The following is a 15,293-nucleotide window of genomic DNA, read 5'->3' as shown; positions in this document are numbered from 1 at the left end:
TTACACTCAATGTGTTCACATTTTTTACCATAGGCTTTGCCAATCACCTTTATAGTATGGGTGGCTTTGTTATTATTTATTGCTATCATGTAACTGCATGATTGTGTATATGTTTACAATACACAAGCAGCATAAATAATAATAAAAAATATACTGATTGAGCTTATAATAATCTGATAACTATAGCCAGATCAATTAAGTACATAAAATACAATTTTTTGTCCTGATTTCATGAAGACTTGAGATATTTATGCACATAGATATGGGTTGATCCACAAATGAAAAGTATTTTTGATCTGTGTTCGGTGCAGGCTTTTTTTCCATGACTGTGAAAGTTAAACTTTCATGTGAAAAGGATGTCAATTTTTTTCTGATGTATTTCATTCAATCATTGAATAAAATGAACTGTTCTGCATACAATTTGCCATTTTGATAGGTGTTTGTTAGGTGATCAACTGGAGATGACCAGGGTGCCAGAGAAAAGGGTTTACATTTGAGATCTGGTCAGGGCTTCATTATAAAAGTGGTTAAATGGTATACATTTTATATCTGGCAAGTGCTCAAGAGAAAATGTGTACATTTCAGAAAATTTTAAAAATGTTTAAATAACGCTTGACAAATGCTCTTAATTCATCTAGCATGAACACTTGTACTATATATTTTTAACACTAAAAATAATATTTAATGTACAAATTTAATCTACCAATGTGTACAGATACTACTTAGCATATATTTGACTGTATTGAATGTAGGAACTAGCTAAAATATCCATAATACAAAAATAAGGGGGTGAAATATTCATTTCCTGAAGCTCTGACGCTGAAGCTATGTTTATATATCTTTAAACACACTGATTAAACAAGTAAAACAATACAATGATATAACAGAGGGAAAATCATCCCCTCTAAACAACGTGATACATAATTATGTTTAATATTTTTGGATCTGGATCTGGATTGGTACACAGCAGGACCTTTAGGTATGCGCACTGCGGGAGAGAGATGGGAGTGACTTACATTTTGGATTTAATTTAATCACTGACATTTATCACTGAATTGGAATTCAAATCGATGAAAAACACTAAAACTGATTACGCATTCGACAAAATTATTTGGGACAGTACAAAAATGAGCAATTTTTATCAACATTATATGTAAACAAAACTAACTTTGACAGAATTGTAGACGATTTGCTTAATGATGCAACAGATATTAACTCGTGCATTGAAAGACTATCCTCATTAATTTATGATATTTCTTTCGAAGTAAACGGTTAACATATCACCGTGTCTAGTAATAAATGCCCAAAACCTCCCAACGTGAGGGAACAAATTCCTTGGGTCGATAATACATGCAAATATTACAAAAGCGAATTCTATAGTTGTAAACGGCGTTTAATCAATAACAATACAAATGAAAATATGGCTCTATTTTTGAAAGCCAGAAACGAATATTCGAATATTAAAAATAAAGCAAAGCGGGATTATTTTGCAAAAGAAAAGCAAACATTATCTACTCTAAGTAAAACAGATACCCGTAAATTCTGGAAATACATCAACAAATTTAAAAACAACACAAAAGCAAAACCTAACAATATTGATGTCGACGATTTCATTCGCCATTTCAAAAATTTATCTAATACACAAAACCTTAGCAATTTTGATGCAAATGATCTCTCACTTGGCGACGCCAATATAAGCATCGAAGAACTAGATTGCGATTTTTCAGTGGATGAGATAAGTAAAGTCATTCCTAGTCTCAAACGTAATAAAAGTAGTGATCTAGCACATATTGTTGCCGATTTTTTTATCGATTCAAATACGTTTATTGCTTCTTATCTTACTCACATTTTAAATTTTATATTTGGAAGAAGTTTATATCCAGAATCATGGTGCAAGGGGGCAATTGTACCGATTTTAAAAAAGGAGATATTACTAACCCAGCAAATTATACGGGAATCACTCTCATAAATATAGTTGCAAAATTTTTCTCTCTTGCTCTTAGAAATAGGATTGATAAATGGTGCGAAAATAATCAGACATTTAACAAAGCTCAGTATGGATTCAGAACAAATCGCACCACGGCTGACTTTTCCAGGAGCACAGCTTGCTCATTCCAAAGAGCGTCCTTCTTGGCCTTGTCTTTGTACGAAGAGTTTTTTGTTCTACAAAATGGGATGCTCCTTCAGTCACTCTTTTTCTTCTGATGATAAATCACTTCTGGTCGCTAGCTTACTTTTTTCAATTTACCAGGGCTGTCAGCGTGGTGCATGCTGCAGGCAACAGACTGAATGTCGGTGTCCGAGCCCCGGAGATGGTGAAGGAGAAGCTACTTTTTGGGGTTAACCCCACCCACGCATCTTATTTTTTGGCATTATTGAATTTTTTCTCTGCACGCATCGACGACTGGAAAGAAAATGAAATTTCTCCCCAAAAAACCCCGGCCTTTTATACTACCAGTATGGTCGCCGTGTGGTCGCCAGGCAGTCGCCGCGCAGTCGCCGTACGGTCGCTGCGGGGACGCCATGGTCGCAATAAGATCACAGTTAGAACACCAAGGACGCCGCTTAGACGCCGTATGGTCGGCTTTGGTAGCCGTAAGGACGCAGTACGAACGCGGTAAGGTCGCGAGAGACGTATTAAGGACGCCGTGAGGACGCGCAGAAGGCAATAAAACAGGACGCTGGTGTGACGGGAAGGCGAAAAACAGGATTTTTACCGAAAAAGTCATTGGCGTCCTTTCTACGACAATCAGATATTTCCAGAAAAACAGTCTTAGGTCGCCGTAAGGACGCCAGTCCGGTGTGACGGGGCTATAAGAGAAAGTTAAAATGAATGATAGACGCAGTCTTTTCCAATGACGACGGCAAACTATGACTGTAGGCGACTATGTTGGAACATATGCTGGAAATGTGAGTATAAATCCTGAATGTTCAATAAAAATCGATTGTAAATAAAATTACTGTTGTTCCGCCGCATTTATGCGAATATACTTTTTACACTCTTTAGTTAGGGTAAGCAATTACGTAACTTTCACGATGCTAAACTTTCAGCTTTTCAGTGGCATTGTCAATCATAAGGGGCAGAAATGCGTTCAAAACGCCAATCCTAAATTATCCCAAATCCATAAATTATTTTTAGAGCAAAACGAACTTTAACGTGGTTTTATAATGTTTAGTCGAATGCACGTCCTTACAGCTTAAAAGGAAACGTTTTCTTTATAATAACATAGAGACTTACTTTATCTTAGTTTCTTATACATTTCTTGATTCGCATTAAATAGATTTACAGATCGTGTATTGCCGTATCCAAGTACGTCGTTCGATTCGATTGTGTCCGTCTTTGACGATCTGACTATAAAGATTAACGAATTGATCGTAACATATACTTTTTCAAGCTAGCAGTCGGATTCATATATAGTGTTGTACCAGTTTAATTTACTATCAAGAGACAACGTTCTGTCCCTTTTTATAACATAAATGTATATATATATATATATATGAACAACAAAAAAAGATGTCATATATAGGGCTGTAACGAATCCAAAAATATGTTCGGATCCGAATCCAAATAAGGATTCTTACAGTTTTTCGGATCCATATACCTCAGATAAGAAAAAAATGAGAATTTTCTGTCTAAATTAAAGAAATCAATGTTTTAGAAGTATAATATGACTAAAAACATTTATAACAAAACATAACACAGTTCTCGTTTAACATCTTTTTTCTGATTTTTTTTCTTAAGAACCGGTAGCCGAAGTAATGAACTTTTCCTGTGTTATAGCACTACTACAAGGATGTTATTTTTTAAACGCAGGTTTACACTTAAATTCAAGTTAAATGCATGACAGTGACTTCAGGCTTTGATGAAGAGGCTTATTTATTATTGAAAATGTTGCACAATATAACAGTTATAATTGAAGAACTTATGTTTTAAAACTTTTAATAGATGTATAATTCTTAATGGAATACCTATGCTCATATACAGTAAGGACAATGAACATGTTATTATTTAAAGTGCATGGAAATGAACAAATGTAAACTCTTTCTTTTTCTATTTACGACATCACTCAAGGTTTGCTGATCCTTTGCTTTCTTGGGTTGAGATGGACTAGGCGTTTTAACACTTATGGAAAGCCAAAGGGGACCCCCGCTAAAATACATATACTTATATAGCAACTATCGGAATTTTCATTTTCGCGGAACTTTCACTTTCCGCGAAAAAACAAAGCCATCATGGCCATAAAACATTAGACAAAAAAATCGAAATCTAAAAAGCGCGGAACTTTCATATAGATCTTTATTTTCCGTCGGAACAATTATCTTTCAACCATGTAGAAAAAGCGGGCTCAATTAATCGCGCGGAACCTTCTCAGTACAAAAAGTTGTGTATGAAATCGCGCGGAGATTGTAGAATGCTATTTTAAGAAGTCTATTAAAGAGAGAAAATCCACTAAATACCGGATCCAAAAAGCGCGGGAAACAAATATCGTCCGCGAAAATTGAGCATTGAATTACTGTACAAAAGGCGGGTTGCCAGGTGTTAGAATCCCTAGTTACCCGATGTAATTCGATTGGATCCGATACTTAGAAAAAACCAATCAGAAACTTTGTAACAAATGCAACACAATCAGTAAGTGTAACGTTTCAAGATGGCGGGGCGAATTGCATGGTTATCGTTTCTAAACTTTCTTCTCGATGGATTCGCAGATAATTCGAAAATAGATGAGATTGGGATCAATAGCTTTATTGCATACGATCATTTACATGTATAGCCAGGTTTGTATTTGTTCTTTTTTAATAGTGTGTAAAACTATCTAATACTATGCATAATGTTGACCATCGGCCTTGTTAATAATAACTGTTAATTTTATTGTAATCTGATTCTCTTGTATTCGTTCAATTGAACGTCAATTTTTGATTTCAACCTATTTATTAGAATAAGGTATTGTTTCGAATCCGTTTTTAGTTTTGTTATAGCTGACGAAGATTAAAGCATTTCGTCATAAGTTAATAAATAAAATTATAAAAGGGTCGTCCAACAGATTTTGGCATGTATTGAAGCTTGTCATAAAATGCTTTATATTGAAAAATTTAAACATTTGAACTAAAATCTCCAGTAAAAAAAACAAGAATACAATTTAAAAAAAGGAAAAAAAGTAACTCTCAACAGGGCTCGAACCACTGACCCCTGGAATCCTGGAGTAAAAAGCCTCCCGCCTAGACCACTCGACCATCCACGCTCACATTCAGAGCGGATGTATTGTTAAGCTATATAAGCAATCCTCGTAGTTTCCCAAAATATCGAATCGCGTCGATACGACGCTTTATCTGTTGGACGGCCCCTTTAATTTATTTATAATTTTATATATTTATATTTTATTTACAATTTGTGTAGGTGTGTGTTGCCAGTAATGGATGAAGATATGCCAAACAAATTGTGCCACTCTATACAGACAGATTTCAGGTCTCAATTGCGACTTCAAAGGTCAACCTATCACTGATATCAGATTTGTCAGCTATTGGTTTGTATTATTCTTATCCACATAATGCCATTGCAGCAAGAATAACTGGATAAATTAACTATTCAATAGCTAGTACACGTAATTTACATTAATCATATTTCTAAATCATGCACTAAATGCGGCAAATTCTCTACTTGAAAGTGTTGAATGTTGGAAGTTTTTGTATTTTACTCCCAAACTTCCTTTAAGAAAGTGCTGTAGAGTGATGGAAAATCTACTTTTTTTGAGTATTTATAAGTGAAAAGACCCTTTTCACAATAAGCCAATAGCGCGTAGTCAAATGACTAGCAGAATTCCAGAATGAGGCTTAATGTGTAGAGATTTCTAATAGTGCATCGCAATGTCCCTCTGCTTTTGATCATTCGGCGACTTAATGATATTGCCAACACAAGTTGACTTCGTCAAAAATAGCCGTTAATATATACTTTCCATTTTAAGTGCCAATATATGAAATACATTTTCTTGATTAAAGTACTTGTTTGTATTCATTTTTGCACAAATTCTGACACTCTCTGACACTCCAGGTATGGCTTTCAATACTTAGTGTGTGTAAATTGACAGTCCAAAACTTATTGGATTATCTGACACTCTTTGTTTGCAAATTATTAGGGCGATCAATCAATTATTTTGTTTATTGATATATCTTGCGTTTAAATGCCCCTGTATTCAGCACAAACCCATAACCTCGTTATGATCAGATACTGTGCAGACAAATACTAAATAACAACGTGATGTCATAAACCACAGGTTGCAGATATCTGGTCATTGAACACATTTAATGACACCTCCATGTAACCATGACTACCTTCCACCGTTCTTTACTTACGTTCATTTTCCTTTGGGTATATTATTCCTTTCAGTTAATATATTAAAAGCGTCCATTGATTTCCGGTAAGCATGGCCGAGGTTTTATTCATTGTTGAAAATATGCCTAGAAATGTATCGTTGTGTGTTGTTTTTATATCCATTTGTTTAATAAATGTTTATTATGTTGAAAAAGACCAGAACCTCATTATTATGCTATAAAATTAAGTCAAACCACTATGACGTAGATCTTAACTGTATCACTTTGGAAATGTCCGAGTAATGCCGCATGAGCAGAACGTATATTCAGTTTTACTGCCGACTTCGTCGAGTTAACATCGCGAAAATATGTAATTAAATTATATAATTAACATACATTAGGGACTTTGGGCACATAGCGACTGGCTATCCTCTTCAAACGTTCTGAGAGCCTTTAAGCTGGATTCCTACCCCTCAGTAGCCCGGGTCGCTAATAGTTAATATATAAGTCACATACCTTCACACAAACACTACAAGGCTCCATACATAGGGTAACGAGTAACACAGACTCGGAGTCATAACGAAGTGTTCCGAAACAAAGGTCACCATACATAGCTCCGAGGCATAGGTCTCCATACATAGTCCCGAGGACATAGGTCTGCATACAAAGTCTCGAGGACATAGGTCTCCATACATAGCTCCGAGACATAGGTCTCCATACATAGCTGAAGGCATAGGTCTCCATACAGAGTCCCGAGTCCCGAGGACATAGGTCTCCATACACAGCTACGAGACGTAAGTCTCCATACATAGCTCCGAGACATATGTCTCCATACATAGACCCGAGGTCATAAGCGTAAATAGTGAGGTTCGAGGTCATATGGTTATAGCATTTGATTACATTTGATTTACTGTTCCAAAACAATTATTGTATTAATAACCAATTATAAAGCAAGGTATCCTGAGGAAATTTATATACTATTGTATTGTGCTTTGGGTTATTGTCTGAGCCATACTATAAAGACCGACGCTCGGTCGCAGACACGTTACACAATTTGGTGGCAGCGGTGGGATAGCAGAATATCAGACCGTTATCCATTATCCACAGCAACAGTATGGCTTCAGGCGTAGACCGAGAGCTCGATGCGTTGTATGAAGATTTAGAGCAACTTCGAATACAAAACCAGAGGCTCAGACTAGAAAGTGAGATCTCCGGGCTAAAGCTAGAAATGGATTACATGGACACAGGGTCGACCGACCGCAAAAGACTGTCTCGAGGTGCGGGTATGAAACAAGGAGCGTCAAGTCCATGTATCTCGGATACTCGAGCACCAGACCCGAAATATGCTGAAGATACCCCGAAGTATGTGACTAAAAGACGGAGTACATCGCGACCCCAGGCGGAGACCCCGAGCAAGGAGCGTACCGCTATAATGAGACCTGCAATATATGATGGTTCCGGGTCCTGGTCCGATTGTAAAGCGCATTTCGATGCTTGTTCAGAGTTGAACAGATGGACTGAAAAAGAGAAGGAACTTTACCTTGCCGTATCGTTGAGAGGTCAGGCGCAGGGTGTATTTGGGAATTTGTCCAAACACTGCAATGACTATACAGAGCTTGTGATAGCTTCGCAAGAAATGTTTCAGCCGCACAATCAAACATTATTGTATCGAGTTCAGCTTCGAGAACGAAAACAGCGTGCATCGGAAAACTTGTCAGAACTAGCGCAGGACATGAGAAGGCTGACAAATTTTGCTTACCCTACTGCCCCAGCCGATGTTAAGGAAACCCTGGCAAAAGAGCAATTTTTAGATTCGCTACATAGCGTAGAGTTGATGATACGCACCAAACAGGCTAGACCATCGAGTCTGAATGATGCTGTGCGTCATGCACATGCAGTCGAAATGGAAGCCTATTACAAAGCTGAGCAAAAGCACATTGCCCTAAGTCAGGTGCTGGCAACAAGTACTGCGAAGGGGCGATAGCCAGATCAAACATCAGAACGACATCAAGTCCTTGCAGTCTTCAATTCAACAATTACAAAACGAGTTCCGTGAGTGGAAACGACAAAGTAATAGTGCTCCGAGGTCATTTCAACCTAGGAATACGAGCTCAGAAAGACCACAGAATAACTACCAAACACCTAGATGAAACCCAATGCGCACTAATGTTCCCAGGTATAATAATAGCCAAAGGTCAAATACGAATGCGTCACATAAAGACCGAAGTACATGTGACAAGGGTGGTGAAGTTAAGAAATCCACTTTCAATGGGGCCGGTTTATTCTTCGTCACAGCACACATCGATGGTTCTGCTGTAAGCTGTACACAGGAGCTACACTTTCGATGATGTAAACACAGACCTGGATTTTGAACCGTAGAAAGTGTACCGACCTCAAAAGTTTTGACAAGAACATTTTCGCGGCATGTGGAACGCCGCTTACTATCAAAGGTCAAACCACGCTAGATCTTCACATTAGTGGGAAAACATACCCGATCACGACGGTAGTAGCAGACATTGATGGAGAAATCATGTTAGGTCCTGACTTTTTCAAGCAGTATCAATGTCATATTGACATGGCGTCAGAGCAGATACTCATTAATGGAGACAGGTGTTCTATCAAAAGCAAAGGAGCTTCAGGATGCGTGGGTATCACCGGCGTCGTATGATTTCAAGATAGAGCATAGACCACGTCGGTTGCAAGTAAATGCTAATGCTCAAAGCAAGAGGAAATATACACAATGCTTTGAATATTTTCCTGACACAAGAGAGGGGAAACCTACAATGGATATCATCAAACAGATGAAACCCCAGTATACTGATTTAATAGCTGATATTTTCTCAGCTCAGAACGCTGACGCAGATGTTTCACGTCTGAAGCAGTGGATCCTGGATAATGCACGACCAAATAATGCTGACGTTGCAAAATGCAGTTATTTTCTCAAAACACTACTAAATCAATGGGAGCGTCTCGAAGTCAAAGATGACTTAATAGTGCGAAAATGGGATGTGTTTGGGACCAATATTTTGTATTGGCAAGTCATCGTTCCGTTGAAACAAAGGCGAGTTGTGTTAAAACTCATGCATGGTATCAAGGCATCAGGACATCTTGGTATTAAGAAAACGTTTGAAAAGATAAGACAACGATATTACTGGCCTGTATTACGACATGATGTGAAGATCTATGTGAGCGGTTGTGACGTTTGTGCTAAACGCACGCGTCCTACTCGATCAAAAAGGAGGACCATGGCGAAAACGAAGACTACCGCAAGTACTAGCACCTCATTTGCAGTATGCAAAAAGGATATTCCGGTTACGGTGAGCTTCCGAGACCATATTATGTCGTGTGCCTTGAAAAGAATCGCATGCACGTTATGTGGAGTGAACTTCAAGAAGGTCGTATACCTTAAACGACATTATGCCCGAACGGGGCACGATCAAATCTCACAGGGCAGTAACACGGGTTGTTCTGAGTCTGCCAGTGCTTGCGCGAGTGCAGTGAATGATAAAGGAGATCACGGTGATAGTGACTGGGATTCAGATCCCAAGGTCAGTGTGGAAGAGAAGGGCTCTTCTTCAGATGAAGATAGTGACCTCGAATTAGGTAGGACAGTTAGAAAGAGAACGTTCAAGCGAGCTAAAGGTCCGGAGTCCGAACGCCCTGGATCCAGTTGTCCAGTCAAAAACCTTGATGAACAGTGTGGAGGTGTTGATAAGGTAGAGACTGGGAAGTGGTTGCGCAGTAGCGGCGTTCGAGCGGCTGACAAACCGAAGGTACATATGAGAGAGAATGCCGTTCAAGTCGACTGTGTCGTCCAAATGATTAAGAGTACACAGGATGCAGTTATCGTTGCTGAAAGGGGGACACAGACACCAGACACAGTGCAAGTGCTAAACGAATATCAGTGCAACAAATTGCACAAGTGCAATTTCTGTGGCATATATTTTGAGAATATGGCAATGTTCTTCATCCACCAGGTTTGTCATACCAATGGCCAGCCTTGGAGGTGTAATGTGTGCGGACACACATGTAATGACAGGCAGTCATTCTTTATCCATGTCACGATGCAACATATTGCTTAAATTGTCATATATGATTGTTTTATTTTTTGTAAATCGTTGACACTTAGGTAAAGCGCATATTACTATCACAGAGCATTATAGAGTATCATGTTTTGTTAATGATTGTTGTTCGTTTTAAGACTGTTTCATTTGCCATGTTATGTTGTTTAAAAAAATATAAATACATGAATAAGCGGGACGCTTAAAATCGGAGGCGTGGGTAATGTGGTGATTTTTAACCTACCACCGTTCTTTACTTACGTTCATTTTCCTTTGGGTATATTATTCCTTTTATTTAATATATTAAAAGCGTTCATTGATTTCCGGTAAGCATGGCCGAGGTTTTATTCATTGTTGAAAATATGCCTAGAAATGTATCGTTAGATCCGAGGTCATGAGCGTAAATAGTGAGGTTCGAGGTCATATGGTTATAGCATTTGATAACATTTGATTTATCTTTCCAAAACAATTATTGTATTAATAACCAATCATAAAGCAAGGTAGCCTGATGAAAATTTTATACCTTTGTATTGTACTTTGGGTTATTGTCTGAGCCATACTATAAAGGCCGACGCTTGGTCGCAGACACGTTACAGTAGCATTGCGTAGTCATTTCTTGGAATAATTTAACGCCAAATACCCAAGTGTTGCTTTTATTGTACATAAAAGATATTGTCAACATTGTAAGTCATCTGTCCAAACATATTGTCAGAAACTAAGTACTGTATAGATATAAGCCAGTTTTATCATAATGATAAAGTGCTTTATACCTATATATTTTAAATATTAAAAAAATTAACGCTAAACATTAGTGTCATTTTCTTCTAAACTATAGGGCTCTTTCTTATGGTTGTATTAACTCTTACACGTTCTATCATTCACGAAATAGTACACATACTTATACACCCATACCTTTGAGAATTGTAGTTATATAATACTATGTATTGTATACTGCTAATTTATTACTTCGATTTGTGCCATAATCCATGTTTAGTCTTCAGACCACATTTACTATGATACTTATGGGTAACTCGTATTTTTATAAAGATTAAATAACATTTATTAATATACACTAATAGTACTAACTATTATGTTGTTGAATTATTATTTAGGTGTTATAATTTTTATTTTAGAATTACTTCTCAATTTATTGACTTAATACACGTGACGGTTGTCTGTATGCATTATGTATAACTTAGTTGTAACCAGTGCCAGTGCGCATTTAAATCTCGATATTCAACTCAATTTGCCTAGCAAAAGAAAATGCAGTTACACGTTCAGCCTCGTTCTGCAATTCGACGCGTCACGTGATATGATAGACATCTAAACATAGTATCAGTGTTCATATTGTGAAACTGGTCTATTATTCCACAGTGCTCCAGCTAGGATTTGAAAAGGGCAAGGTTTTTTTTGTCAAAAGGGTACTTTGGACGCGCAGTATTTTGTCAAAAGGGCACTTTCGAGCGCGCGAACGTTTCGGGAATGCTTCCTCTTATATGTTAATTTATATGTTATTAATAATTGTTAGAATATAGTATTCCCATTATTATTAAACAATTCAAATATAATGTCTACAATGAGGAATAAATTATTTGCAATGTATTGTAATAAGAGATTTATTAATCATCATATGCATTTTTGTTTTGTTTTTTAAGGGCGGGGGGGGCCAAGAAAAGAAAGGGTGGAGGTTCGGGAGGGCAGGGCGGAGGTTCGGGAAAGAATGACGGGCGCCCTTCAATTAAGGCCTAGCTGGAGCACTGTTCCATTATGATTAACTTGATGAAACATGTTTATTTTTGTTAAATATCTGTTAAATATTTTTAAGTTTATATTATAACATAAAAGTTATGTATAGGGAATTGAGTTAACTACACTTTCTTTTAAAAGAAATTTATATTGTAAATGTATGCTTCATTTATTTTGTAGGAATTCTGTGAAACTGTGGCACCATGTATGGAACTTGCGCGCACAATGTCTGTTGGCAAAAGGATATTGGAATTAGCAAAGGTAAATTTTATGTGAAGAAGTTTTGACAATTGTGAATCTGATTAGTTTTTTGTTAGACTCGCAGAAAGTGGCCCTAGGCTTCATATATAAATAAAAAGCTGAAGGAGTATTTATGAAAAATCCTGTAATCCAGTGTGCAATCTGTTACATTTAATTTATTTACAATCAAATGAGACATAACTTAGAAGCTTCAATTCATTTACTCAATACTCTGTCAGGCTGGCATAGTGGATATGGTGTCCGCCTAGTGATAGGAACGTTTTGGGTTCAACCCTGTTTATTCGCGTTCTCTTTATATTCATATATACCAAGTACTGATTATTCCCAGAAAACCGACTCTAGAATGTCTAAATAAGCTTAAAGTTTTCAATGCAATCAAGCTTAAGTAAAATGGCTAAACTCTAGCATGAATTATACTTTTGTAATTCAGGGACTCAACATAACACAGTCATTTCAACATTTAGTCTTGTCAGCAGTGATGGAGCAGTACTTCAGATTTCCAGAATCTCGTTATGAGCTGAAGATCATTGCCGATGGATCTCATCAACGATGTGGACTGCTTGGTGTTGTAGGGGCTGTTGATGGAACCCACAGTGCATGTCCTGCTCCAACATCCGAGCATAGGTCCTTGTTTATCAGCAGGTTAGTTCTTCAAGCAGTCTGTGACAGTCACTTGAAATGTTTGGACATATGCCCTGGATGGCCAAGTTCTGTGCATGATGCCCATGTATATAGGAACAGCCCATTGGCGCATTAAATGGAAAATCGTCCGCATGATTACCATGTCTTCGAGGATTCAGTATACCGCCTGACAAGAAATCGTCTTGTTCCGTATGGAGGCCATGGACATTTGTATCATTTGCAAAAGATACTGCGATATGTATGCCTGTGTTCATGCTTAATAGTTGATTAACAATTGGAAGCCATTACCTGTTTTGTAGGATGATGTTGGTGAGACAATGGATTTTGTGAAGGTAAAAAGACTGGAAAAGATAATTTCAAGTCAAAGAGTTATGCTATTGTTAAGCATGCTTGAATGATTTGTAATATTTGAAAGATAGCATTATTAACAGAATACAATGTCCATAAATTGAATATTCTACTGTTTTCAGCAACATTTAATTTGTTAAAGTACAACATGCTCTATTGTGTTTTATCGTGATCTGTTTCGTGAACAATGACATTTCAATGTATATTTGATAATTTGTCAATGGGTGTTACACGCATTAGCCCTACCATTAGCTCAAAAAGTAATTGCTTAGTAAGTTTGCCACCTAGAGAAAAATACTTCTCAGTAACAGTTGCATTAGGGAAAGTCTAAGGCTAGTAAAATTTAGATTCCTTTGGGTTACCCAAGGTTACCAATTTATTTTTAATGAATTTGCAATAAAAAGCTTTGACAGAATTTTCCAACAAGTCATAAAATGTCGAAAAAGTGTATGGAATAAAGTGGAAGTTTATTTAATGTGTAATGCACATGTATATGCTTCTTTGATTCAAAGTTTGTGTTTTCACTAAAACTGCAAACATAGTAAGCTTTATGGAATTGCAACTTAATAAAATATACAGATTGAAATTGTATTATTTGAATGAGTTTTCTAATGCATATGAGTCTCTTTCTGTGAAAAAGAGGTTTAAAGCATGTGCGTTCCAGATTAGCCTGTGCCGACTGCACAGGCTAATCAGCGATGTCATGTAACACACATGCATTTTACCCGCTTTTCACAGAGCAAGGCTCATATATGTTCAATAAACGTAAGATAATCAAAACCAAAATGAGAATTTTAACCCTTTACCACTCAAACACGCACTAAGACGCATTCGAGAATAAATCTAATCTAGTAAGAAAGGTACTAGATTAAACTTTTAAAGGCTTTGTTTCCAACCCAAGGATACTGATGAGCAGCAAATAGCATACGACCTGAACAGACTGAGAGTTATTCGCAGGCTGTTCAGGTTTTATGATGTTTGCATGTAGCCATTTTAACTTTGTCTCAGAGCAGGAAAAGGTTCATAATAACACAACAGCAATTATACTTCAGTTATTTTAAGACTTCCCGTCAAAGTGCCATAGCACCTTTAAATTTGGTATGTATTTATTTCATTTCAAAGAATTGCTCAGTGTTAAAGATTTTACTCTAGTAGACCCTGTTTCGAATCCCCATGAAACCAAATTATCGTTTTCTTTAATCAATGCAGCCTGGCTTTAATAGAGCCGATGTTCATACTAATGCAGTAACTTGCAACTGTCTTACTAGAATCGGAGATGGTGGAGGGCAAACGACTATACAACTTATATTATCTATTCATACACAAACAAAATACTGTACATTGGCAGTATCTTGTACAGCATACATCTAATGCTACAGCAAATTTGCTTACAAATAATACTTCAAGAAACACAAGTTATCAAAAACTTAACTTTATTGCATTAACCATTCAGAACGGCCACCGGAAAAACTTTTCGAAACCGAAATTTCGCAAACTTAAGTACCCTTTTTCTTGAAGGTTTACTTATTTGTGATAAAGTATAAGATAAAAGTCTAACTTGTGATTAATAATTGGTTATTTTTGCTTGAAAAATGCGTTTTCTCTACTATGAACTTTATTTGCAAAGTTGTGGTTCCCATGGGATTTTTGTATTTTCCCATGGGATTTTTCATTCTCCCATGGGAATTTTAGTTTCTCCCATGGGATTTTTCTCCAGCTTTTTTTATGGGAGAAAAAATCCCATGGGATTTTCAAAAACATAAAACACGTTCGTTTGTGCTTAGTTATCGATTGTAAGCATTGTTAAAGCATTTGTGCTTATTTTCGTTCAATTTTCTTTGATGGAAAAAAAATCCCATTTTTTATGGGAAAAAAAATCCCATGGGATTTTTTTCTGATTTTTAGAGATTTATTCATGTAACCTTCAGA

The 15,293-nt window shown here is 36.8% G+C and overlaps 1 long non-coding RNA gene across 1 annotated transcript; it reads left to right on the top strand.

Annotated features, from left to right (window-relative positions):
• Positions 1-4,516: 4,516 nt before the first annotated feature.
• On the top strand, positions 4,517-13,792 carry LOC127856360 (uncharacterized). The gene is made up of 4 exons (XR_008037980.1): positions 4,517-4,776; positions 5,396-5,522; positions 12,294-12,374; positions 12,805-13,792. It is a non-coding gene; the product is annotated as an uncharacterized LOC127856360 (long non-coding RNA).
• The last annotated feature ends 1,501 nt before the right edge of the window (positions 13,793-15,293 follow it).

Source organism: Dreissena polymorpha, chromosome 13, assembly GCF_020536995.1.
Source record: "Dreissena polymorpha isolate Duluth1 chromosome 13, UMN_Dpol_1.0, whole genome shotgun sequence".
NCBI classification, from domain to species: Eukaryota; Metazoa; Mollusca; class Bivalvia; order Myida; family Dreissenidae; genus Dreissena; species Dreissena polymorpha.
Note: the sequence above shows the minus strand (reverse complement) of the source record. Positions and strands in the feature narration are given on the sequence as shown.